Source organism: Camelus bactrianus, chromosome 11 (assembly GCF_048773025.1).
Source record: "Camelus bactrianus isolate YW-2024 breed Bactrian camel chromosome 11, ASM4877302v1, whole genome shotgun sequence".
Lineage (NCBI taxonomy): Eukaryota > Metazoa > Chordata > Mammalia > Artiodactyla > Camelidae > Camelus > Camelus bactrianus.
Window position 1 is genome coordinate 66,316,202 of NC_133549.1, and position 10,484 is coordinate 66,326,685.

Sequence of the window (10,484 nt, forward strand, 5' to 3'; positions counted from 1 at the left end):
CCCATAATGGCTCCACCACGTTCTAGCCTGTGACATCGGGCAAATTGCTGTTAACCTCTCTAACTCAGCTTCTCACCTGGGAAACGGAGATAGTCATCGTATCGATTTCACAGGCTGCTGGGATAATGACCGGGGTTGATACACGTCAAGAGGTGAAGGAAGGGCCTGTCCTGTTATAAGAACTCAGGAAGTCTAACTTGTTATTACCACCCTCCCCAGTGGAGGATTCAGTCTGCCCCCCTGCTTGCCCAACCCACCCTACGTCCCCTAGGACTTCAGATAGAAGCATTGGGAAAGTCCAGGCTGAGCTCAGAGTCCCTTGAGGACATTCCTCTCAGGTGCAAGCTCCTTGGAGCTTGTTTTTATACTCCTGTTTCATGGTGTCAGGCCAGACCCCAAAGTCTAATCGAAGCTGCAGACAGATATTTGCATCACTTATTTCCCTAATTCTATATATATTTTTTAAATGTATATTTCAAAATCCTCAAATTAGGCAATGATTATTCACTACTTTGATTAGAAAATTATGTCAAAGAATGCCTACAAATTTTACTTAAAATTTGTGATGGGCTGGGCTTCTTTAAATAATCCTGTTTTTCTAGGACATTAAAGATAATGTGCCTTAAAGACATTTTGATTTAAACTTTTTTTTAAAGTGTCTATTATATAAAATGAGATGCTCCTTCTATTCAATGAAAACCTTATAAGATAATTTTCTAGTTAGAGTGTCCCTCCCTTGTCTCCACCCAGACTCCCATTTATCTTCAGAAGGCTATAGCTCGCTGACCTTTTGAACACTACACCATACTGTTTTACACACAAGAGCGGGGAGAAAAAAAATAGTAGAGCAGTAGTTTAGCCAGTAGTACAAAGCATTACTGGAGGCTAAAGGAATCTCTGCAGAGTGAACACTAAGTAGTCTCATGTTCAGAGTTTCTTAAAGGGGTGCTCTTCTGATTGAACTGCCCTCTCTATTTTCTGCCTTTGAGCAGATAGAGCTTGTTTTCTTGGAAAATCCCAGAATCTCATCTGTGACTGACTTGTGGACAGACAGAAATGATGCAATAGTGTGGCACACACTTTCCCTTTTGCCTCCTGCCAGCTCAGAGCAAGAAAATAACTTTGCTGATCTCTGGACTTGCACACTAGCTTTTGTTTTATCAACTATGTTCAGAGAGCCAGTCAGTACCAACCCCAATAAAAAACCAAGCCCTGCCTTTGCTGAGGCACAAGTCAGGGCTTTGTAACTTTCCCTGCAGGCAACAGTGATGAGCGCCACAGGCCATTTTGGACCTTGTTCTGTGTCTTGTGTCTCTCCCCAGGGCCTAGTGCAGTACCTGGTCTAGAGTAGTATCTTACTACCAGCAAAGATAATGAGTCTTTGCTGGACCAATAGATAGAGGAATTAATTAAAAGAAGGGCAGAAACACCTTCTTAAGTATATTAGTTTGACAAAGGATGAACCCATCTATTCTCAAACATTGTCTTTCTTGCTCTGTAACCAAATTCAGTGGTACTTTTCAGTCCATTTCCTGTCCTCTTTGCTGTGGTTGACCCTGTTAGGTACCTCCAATTTCCAGATGTTCTCTCTCTTCCTTGGCTGGTGGCTGCATTTTCTTCTGACATCCTTCCTACTCCTCTGCCCACTCATTTCTCATTCTCTCCTTTAGCCTTCTCCTCATATCTTCATCTGGATCATCACTGACTTTCTTACTTCTCATGTTCTCTCTCTAGAGATACCCTCTCCCTAGGTTATCTCAGGTATATATTTGATGTCAGCTACCACCTATAGGTCCTATAACAGGAAAACTTTCAAGTCTATAAATACATTTTATTTAACACTTATTGTGGTATTGTCTGTGCTACGTGGTAGGGATATAGTGCTTTGAAAGGCATGGTCTTGGCCCTCACAGAACTTACAGTCTGAAGGGAAGACAGACTTCAACAAACACAGTAAGTTCACATAAGCAGAGTGATAGAGGAAGTAAAAGGTGTTGCATTATGAGAACAGAGAAACTCTTCAAGGAAGTGATCCTTAACCTGTGACCTGAAAGATGAGAAAAGTTGAATAAAGCGGAAGAGACAAGGTAGATGCCAGAAAGAGATTAAGAGACAGAGAAGTGGTCAGGGTTAAATGGTGGAGGGTCTTGGAAGGCATGATATGGAGTGTGAACTTTTTCCTCAGAGCAATGAAAAACCTAAAGGGTTTTTAGCAGGAAAATGACATGATCAGAATTGCCTTTAAAAGTGGCTGTTAGCAGCTTGGAGCCTGGGTTGAAGTTTAACAAGACCAGAGGCAGAGAGAACAATGAGAAGGCTGCTGCAGTGACCCAGGTAAAAGATGATGGTGCCCTGGACTTGGGTAGCAAAAGAGATGAGTAATTACAGAGCTGTGTTCAAGGTAGAATAATGGAATTGCTCTTTTTCTTTGGACAGAGTAGAAGATGAGGAAGATGGACTTGAGGATGATTTCTAGGTTTCTGGCTGTAACAACTGAATGGTGTGTCTGAGATAGTTTGGTTAGGATAGAAGGTGAGAAAAATAATTACTTTGGTTTTGAATATTATAGCAAACACTGCTAGTTGCCTTCCCAATAGCCATATCACCTCCTCCTTTCTAAAAGAATCCTGAATTGGTTTGGAAATGTACTCATCTATGCATTCCTTTGCTTCAGGGCAGTCAGCCCCTCCACTGTCTTCAAGGAATGCATTTTAAATAAGCTAAAATAATCATAGTTCTCAGTATTTGTTTCAGGCATGCAAATGTGATACAATTCTGTCCAGTGGGATGAAGGGAAGTGTGCCCAGATTGATTCCAGATTAGGTTTTACCTTAAAAAGAGAGTATACTTCTGGTGCTTGTTGTTTGAAGTTTTGGAGGTTGTTACAGCAGCATAATCTAGTCAGAGCTGACTAATACAGATAACTAAAGCTGCTATAATCATCTTATGAGGCATCAACCATCAAGAGAGTTTGCCTGAGAACCAAGCTGACATGCAGAGATTAGCAAAGCAAATGATGGAAAGAACTTGAGTTCTTAAGATATCTTTGTGCTATTGCCTTAACCAGCCCTGGAATTACTTTGCCTCTGAACCTCTTATTGCATTAGATAATAAATTTCTTAGAGTTTAAACCAGTTAAGTTGGGAGTTTTCTGTTATTTGAAGTCACAGCTAAAATAGACTAAGAGCCTGAAAAAGGAATGAAAGTCTAACACATGCTACAACATGGGTGAATCTTGAAGACATTATGCTAAGTGAAATAATCCAGACACAAAAGGATGAATACTGTGTGATTACACTTACATGAAGTACCTAGAGTAGTCAAATTCATAGACACAGAAAGTAGAACAGAGGTTGTCAGGGCTGAGGGGAAAAGAGAATGGGGAGTTACTGTTTAGTGGATATGGAGTTTCAGTTTGAGAAGAGAACAAATTTCTGGAGATGAATTGTGGTGATGGTTGCACAACAAAGTGAATGTACTTAATACCACTCAACTTAAAAATGGTCAAGATGGTTTAAAAAATATGTATATATAGATGGTCAAATATTCTTTCTCAAAGAACACATAAAGTCTGAGACATCTGTGATCAGTAGTTACTCCAAAATTTGTACACAGTTTAGTGTATCAGCTAGAGTAGTCCAACCAGACAAAAACTACTCAAAATGTTTAAAACAGAGAGACTTTATAGCAGGAACTTGGTCAATAAGTAATAGAAGAGCTGGGAAGTCAAATGCAGATTAGCAACAGCAGAAGGCCAATACCACCTCTAGGCCAGGGGGACAGGCTAGTGGGTAACCAGGTCTAGGAATGTGTAATTCTCCTGTGGGCAAAACAGCAAATAAGTGGTAACAATAATACTCTCTTATCAGTCTACCTTCTTAGTCATAAATATTCATTTATCCCCTTTTTGCATGAAAACTACATTCAGTCTCCCTACAAAATAGAGGGACATCCAAAAGTCTCAACCAAGGACATCAGAGTCAAAGTATGGTATCTCATAATTTCTGCATTTTGTTCAAATAGGACTCCTCTTGATCCAGAGACTAATGAACTTAAAAACAAACGTTATTTACTGCTGCCACATCTGTACCTAATATGAAATGTTTAAACAAGGACAGAATAAACACTATTATTTATCAAAAGAAAGAATGGAGGCACACAACCATCACTGATACTTAGAATTCCAAAATCCTGCTGGGTAGAGGAAACTAAGCTCCATTTCAGCTCCTTGGAAGTAGCCCCTGTTATTGTTCCTCAAGCTCTTGGCTTTACTTTGTTTTCTTTCTCATTCTTGACCACATCTGGGAAATATACACTCCATGGGAGCTGAGCAGCTTTCTCAGCTAAGAAATGTGCCCACAGAAATATGGGGAAGCGTTGTTCTCCAGCAGTCCTAATCTTTTAACCCAAGCTGGTGTTATCTTGGCTGTACACCTCTCTTTAAAACAGTGTTTTACCAATCTGATTCTAGTCAGTTCCATGTGCCAGTTACCACACCTGTAATTCTTTTTGAGACATGCCTCTCTCCCTAGGCATAATTGCTAAGGAAACTTGAACTTATCAAGTGTCCACTGGAGAGCCACACTTAGTGTATCTTCCCTGAGCCATTTTATCCAACAAAGGACATACTGGGAGCCACTGTTCACACCCTTGATCTAGTCTGCATTCTAAGGCTGAGTTTTGAGACTTAATCAGCCTTGTTACTCAAAGCATTTCTCAATTTCTATCCTTTACTAGTTGGAGATGAACAATATTTGTGCCTCTTAACCCTGCCGGTCCTAGACTTCTAATCTCTCTCGTAGCATCCTATCAAATGCAGCTAAAAGCAACCAAGGCACACTGGTAATAACCTGTTTCCCAGCCTCTTGCCCTAAAAATCACAAGCTCCTTGGTACATGATCTGCCTTCCAAGTGATCAAAGGCTATAGTTTCCTTGCTGCCCACCACCAAGCTCTAAATTCTACGACATGGATTTGAAATGAACTCATCCTTGCTGTCAGCATCCAGAATCCCTTGAAGAATTTGTCGGTGACTAGGAAACATTGGCATCATCACAGCCTTATTCCCCTTCACCTCCAAGTGGTTAAGAAGTTTCAGAACAGCAGGTAGGATATAGCTCAAGCAGTAGAATGCATGCTTAGCATTCATGAGGTCCTGGGTTCAATCCCCAGTACCTCCTCCAAATATAAATAAATAAACCCAATTACCTCTCTGTCATAAAAAAAAAAAAGAGAGAGAGAAACATTAAACAGAAAAAAAGTTTCAGAACAATCAAAGAGCTCATTTTTAGAAGAAATATGTTACACTCAGAAATGATAAAAAACAAATCTTATATTAAAAGGCAAAAAAAAATTTTTAGGACAGCTTTCTGCTCCTGGTTCCAATTACTCTATTAGTCAGTTTTCTCTAGGTAATCTTGTGTTAACAGACAGCTCTCCTCCACAAAGTCTTACAGTGATATTCATTTCTTTCTCAGATTTTATGTCAGAGCTACAGATTGGCTTTGGCTCTGCTCCACGTGTCTGTTATTCTGGGATCCTGACTGAGGGACCAGCTCTTATCTTACCCTCATGGTAGAGGGAGAAGAGAATTGGCTGAACACGGGATCCAGAACATGGGATTCCCCTAGCCACAAGGATTGGTTCCCGAATGGATACTAGACCCAATTTGAACCAATGAAAGTTTCCTACCTCCTTCTGAGAAATTACTTTGCTCTCTTAGGAGGAGTCATGGGGAGAGAGAGTCTCTCTCTCTCTCCCTCTCTCTCTCTCTCTCTCTCTCTCTCTCTCTCTCTCTATGTGGACAAGAGAGCATGTAGCTCTGATTGCTGATAGCCACATTCTGCACCTTGAGGGAAGCCAGCCCGATGGTGGAGATCACACTGTAGATGGCAGAGCAGAGAAATGGACACAACCTGGGTCCTTGATGACACTGAGCTTCTGGATCCACAAATCATCTGCCCTTACTATTCTGTGTACCAATGTATCCCTTTCGTTTAAGCCAGTTTAAATCAGGTCCATCTCCCTCCAAGTCATTCTTTACCTGCTGCCAGCGTGAGCTTTAACAGATGAAGATCTGTGAGTGCATCACTTCTCTACTTCAAACCCTCTACCTGGTTGTCTCCAATTCAGTCTTTTTTTTTTTTTTTAACTTCCTTTTTATTGTATTCTTTTTTCTTTTCTTTTTCTCTCTCTTTTTTTTTTTTAATGGAATTACTGGGGATTGAACCCAGGCCCTCATGCATGCTAAGCATGTGCTCTGCCATTGAGCTATTTCCACCTCCCTCCAATTCAGTCTTTAAGCTTATTTCAAACCTCTTATGGGAACCCTTTTCTGATACCCCTCAGGCTGTTCCATTGCTTCTTTGGTCAATCACAGTGCTCTATCATAAAAAGTATTGTATCACAGTATGATTTTTCTCTTTTCTATCTTTGCTCACCGGAGTGGGGGAGGCCCATGTACCCAGACTCAACAGATACTAAGTTTGCTGAATGAACACATGCCAGAATTAGGTTTTATCTAAACTGTTGCAGACACTTCAAAGTAAGGAGCAAAGTAGGTAATTTGACATAGTGTCAAGAATTCTAGGTTGCAACTCACAAAGCCTGACATTTTGTTTTGATTTCACCACTTACGAGCTGTGGGAACCTCAAGGAAATGCCTTGGCCTCTTTGCAGCTCAGTTTCTCATCTGTAAAATGGGAATACTGCAGTTATGTCAGTAGTAACAAAGCCTACGACCCACATTTTTTGGTAGGTATTTTGGTATTTTGTCTGGAAACTTTTCCTTCACAGTGAGGATGTGCAAGGGGGAAAACTAATACAATGGAAAGTAAAAAGTAAACACCAAACTCTTTCATAAGAGTTTATTTTCCATAATTTATAGCATAGGTAATAGAATCATTTTCCAAAGACATGGACTAGAGGAGAATAAAGCAGGTGGTTATGATCATTAGAGGTGGCTTCAACAGACTGCCAAACAGCACAATGAATGAACAAACTACACCACACAAAATGCTCTTCCTTGAGGGTGGTCAAAACACATAAACGTAGATTGCTCTATCACTAAAACAGCTGAGCTTTGGCTGTTCTAACCTCCTTGCAGTGAGAAAGACAGAGTGGGATGGGGAGTGATTACTCCACAAACAGAATGATTTAGTATCACCACTGGCTATGTGACAGATAAACTAACTTGCCCAAATCACTACGCTTGGGTTTTTCCACTCACATTCATTTGGTCGCTTGCGCATGGCAACAGCAGCATTTGTTGGTGATGGGATTCAAAGGCCTGGGCACTGCAGTTTGCAAGAGAACACAAACAACTCGAGGCAGCCCTCAACAGCCAGCCCAGCAGCTTCCACCCCATCAATGACCACAGGACAGAGGGGTCAAAAGGATGATTTCTTTCAGCCCACAGCTGCCATGTAGAAATGGACACCTTTTACTTAAACTGTTGGTATTCCATCTCAAATCTTTAGAACCCACTGAATGTGATGGAAATGTGTTCTTCTGGCCAAAATAGCAGTCTGGAGCCTGTGCCTAGCTGGTTTTATTTTTAGGATTAAATGGGACCTCCGTCAAGCCTCTTTCTTCTATTTGGAACCTCAGAGACTCCACAGAGTCTTACAGTGACATTCATTTCTTTCTCAGATTTTATGTCAGAGCTACAGATTGGCTTTGGCTCTGCTCCATGTGTCTGTTATTCTGGGATCCTGACTGAGGGACCAGCTTTTATCTTACCCTATGGTAGAAGGAGAAGAGAACTGGCTGAACATATATAGGAAGGAGAATCCACAGCAGCTTTGGGGGAGTAGCAAAAATCGGGGCTTCCTGGTCAGATGCACCAAGATTTGAGTCTCAGCTTCAGTACCATCTACTATTATGACCTTCAGTAAGTTACTTAACTTCTTTGAGACTGGTTTTTCCATCTATAATATGAGAATAATAAGAAATACCTGTTTATTTAACTACTTCATTCCTTCAACAGACATTCATCGGTGCCTTCTGTGTACCAGGCAATATCCTAGATCTGGGCCCACAAAGGTGAGTGAAACAGGCATAGCTCCTGTCTTCATACAGCTTATGGTCTGTTGTGAGAAAAAAATAACAGACACAAAGCACTTAGTACTGTGCCTGGCTTTTCACAGGCACTCAGTAAATGTTTTGCATTGACCAGAAGTATAATTATTGAAATTCAGTACCATTTTGATATGCATTCATTCCTTCCTCATTGCTCCCTCTCCTATCTCAGGGCCTTTGCACATGATATTCACAACTATTCACATGGCTCCCTTTCTCACTTCATTCATATCTGTATTCATATGTCACCTCCTTAGAGATGCCATTCCTAATCACCTATTAAAATAGCCCTCCCCTTCTATCACATTCCATCCATAGGATCCTTTCAAAGGATCTATAGTGCTTTAAACACATTCTTGATAGGTTTAAAAATCCTCTATTGATGATAATTTCCTCTTAGACTTAGGGCAAATTTTTGTACTAAAATCTCTACAATATAATCATATTGTATAATTACATTTCATTATAATCATATTTTTAAAGATAGGTTTGAAAACACTTTATATAAAAGATACAAGAATAACCAATAAGCATATGAAAAAATGCCCAGCGTCCCTAGTCATCAGGAAAATTTTTTTAAGACTGATACGCCTAAATGTTGGCAAGAACAACTAGAATTCTCATACACTGCTGATGGGAATGCAAAATGGCACAACTTTGGACAACACTTTGGCACCTTCTTACACAGTTAAACTATACACTTAGCACACAATCCAGCCTACCCACTCTTAGGTATTTATCCAAGAGAATTTAAAATAAATATACATATAAGGACTTGTATATGAATGTTCATAGCAGCATTATTCATAATTTATAAATTCATAAAAACTGGTAACAACACAAATGTCTATCAACTGATGAATGGACAAATAAAATATCATACATCCATACAATGGAATACTACTCAGCAATAAAAAGGAACAAACTACTGATTCATGCTACAACTTGGTTGAATCTCAAAAGCATTATGCTAAGTGAAAAAAGCCAGACTCAAAAAGCTACATACTGTATTGTTCCATGTATATGACATTCTAAAATCACATGGGTGGTTATCTGGGGCCAGAAGTAGGGGAAAGGGTTGACTACAAATTGGCACAAGGGAATTTTGCGGGGATGCTGGAAATATCTTGAGAATAATGGTGTTTATACAACTGTGTACAATAGCTAAAACTCATCAAAATTTACACTTAAGATGGGTGAGTTTTACTGAATGCAAATTATGCCTTAATAAAGCTGTTACAAATTTTTAAAACATATAGTTATATATGCATAGAAAATAACTCCATGCTTAGCTCGTGGTGGGATCTGGGTGTTTTTTATTTTCTTCTCTTTGCTTAATCTAAATTTTGTAAAATTTCCACAATGGAGTGTTTGTCCAGAGACAGAAAAAACCAACAATAAAAGGCCATAAACATAAAGAATTGGGTGATTTAACAAAGAATCTATTGTTGATTCAACATTGTTTGCTTGCAGTGAAGCCTATTTGGGTCACGTCCTTCTCATCGATCTTTCCTCAGTGGCATTTCTGAGGGGTGAGCTGAGGAAACGGATGCAAAGAGGTACAGAGTTTAATAGCAATGCTTTGTCCATCCAGCTCATGGCTTGGCTCTCACCTGGATTTTTGGATGAATACACAGTAGACTAATGATAGGGGGGCTCTCATCCTACTTTGCCAACTCCGCCCTCCATTCCAACCTAAATCAACTCATGCGTCCTCCAGGCCCCAAGAGAAAGTTCTCAGCATAGGCCTGGGCAGCTTGTGGTTTGTGGGGTCCAGGCTGGGCATCCACCTCCAGCTTATGTTGGTCTGTTAAGTCCTGCGTGGTCTTGGTGAAGTCAACAGGCCATTCATCAGTGGAGACCATGATTAGAATGACCGCTCATGCTGCAAATGGAAGGACAGGACACCGAGTCCCTCTAAGAGCTCCTCTGGGGTGGGGGTGCTCAGTGTCAACAGGCCTTTGGCCCTTTCCCCCATCACACATCCAATTCATTTCCAAACTTGCTGCCTGTGAAAGGGCGGTCACCTTAGGAGACCCAACCAGCCTGAAGGCAAAGGATGGCACATCAGGAGAAGTCCATATTGCTTACCCTTTTGTGCCTTTGGATAGCTATACAGGGCCCCTGACAGGAGCCAGGTGTTGGGTCACGGGATTTCAGTGAGGATAATAAAGCTATAATTATAAAATAGCTTCATAAAATATCATTTCATGGAGGGAGCAAACAGTTTTCTAGCCACTCTGTCAAGAGGTAAAGCAGAAGCTCAAAGCAGCTGGGGTTGGGGTCGGGGTCAGGGGGTGGCCAGAGGGGAATGAGACAAATCACAGCTTCCCTTGAGCCTCTGCTTCATCACCTGTAAACGCTAAGTTAGGAGAGATCCTGGGTTCCCAACCTGGGGTCTCTGTC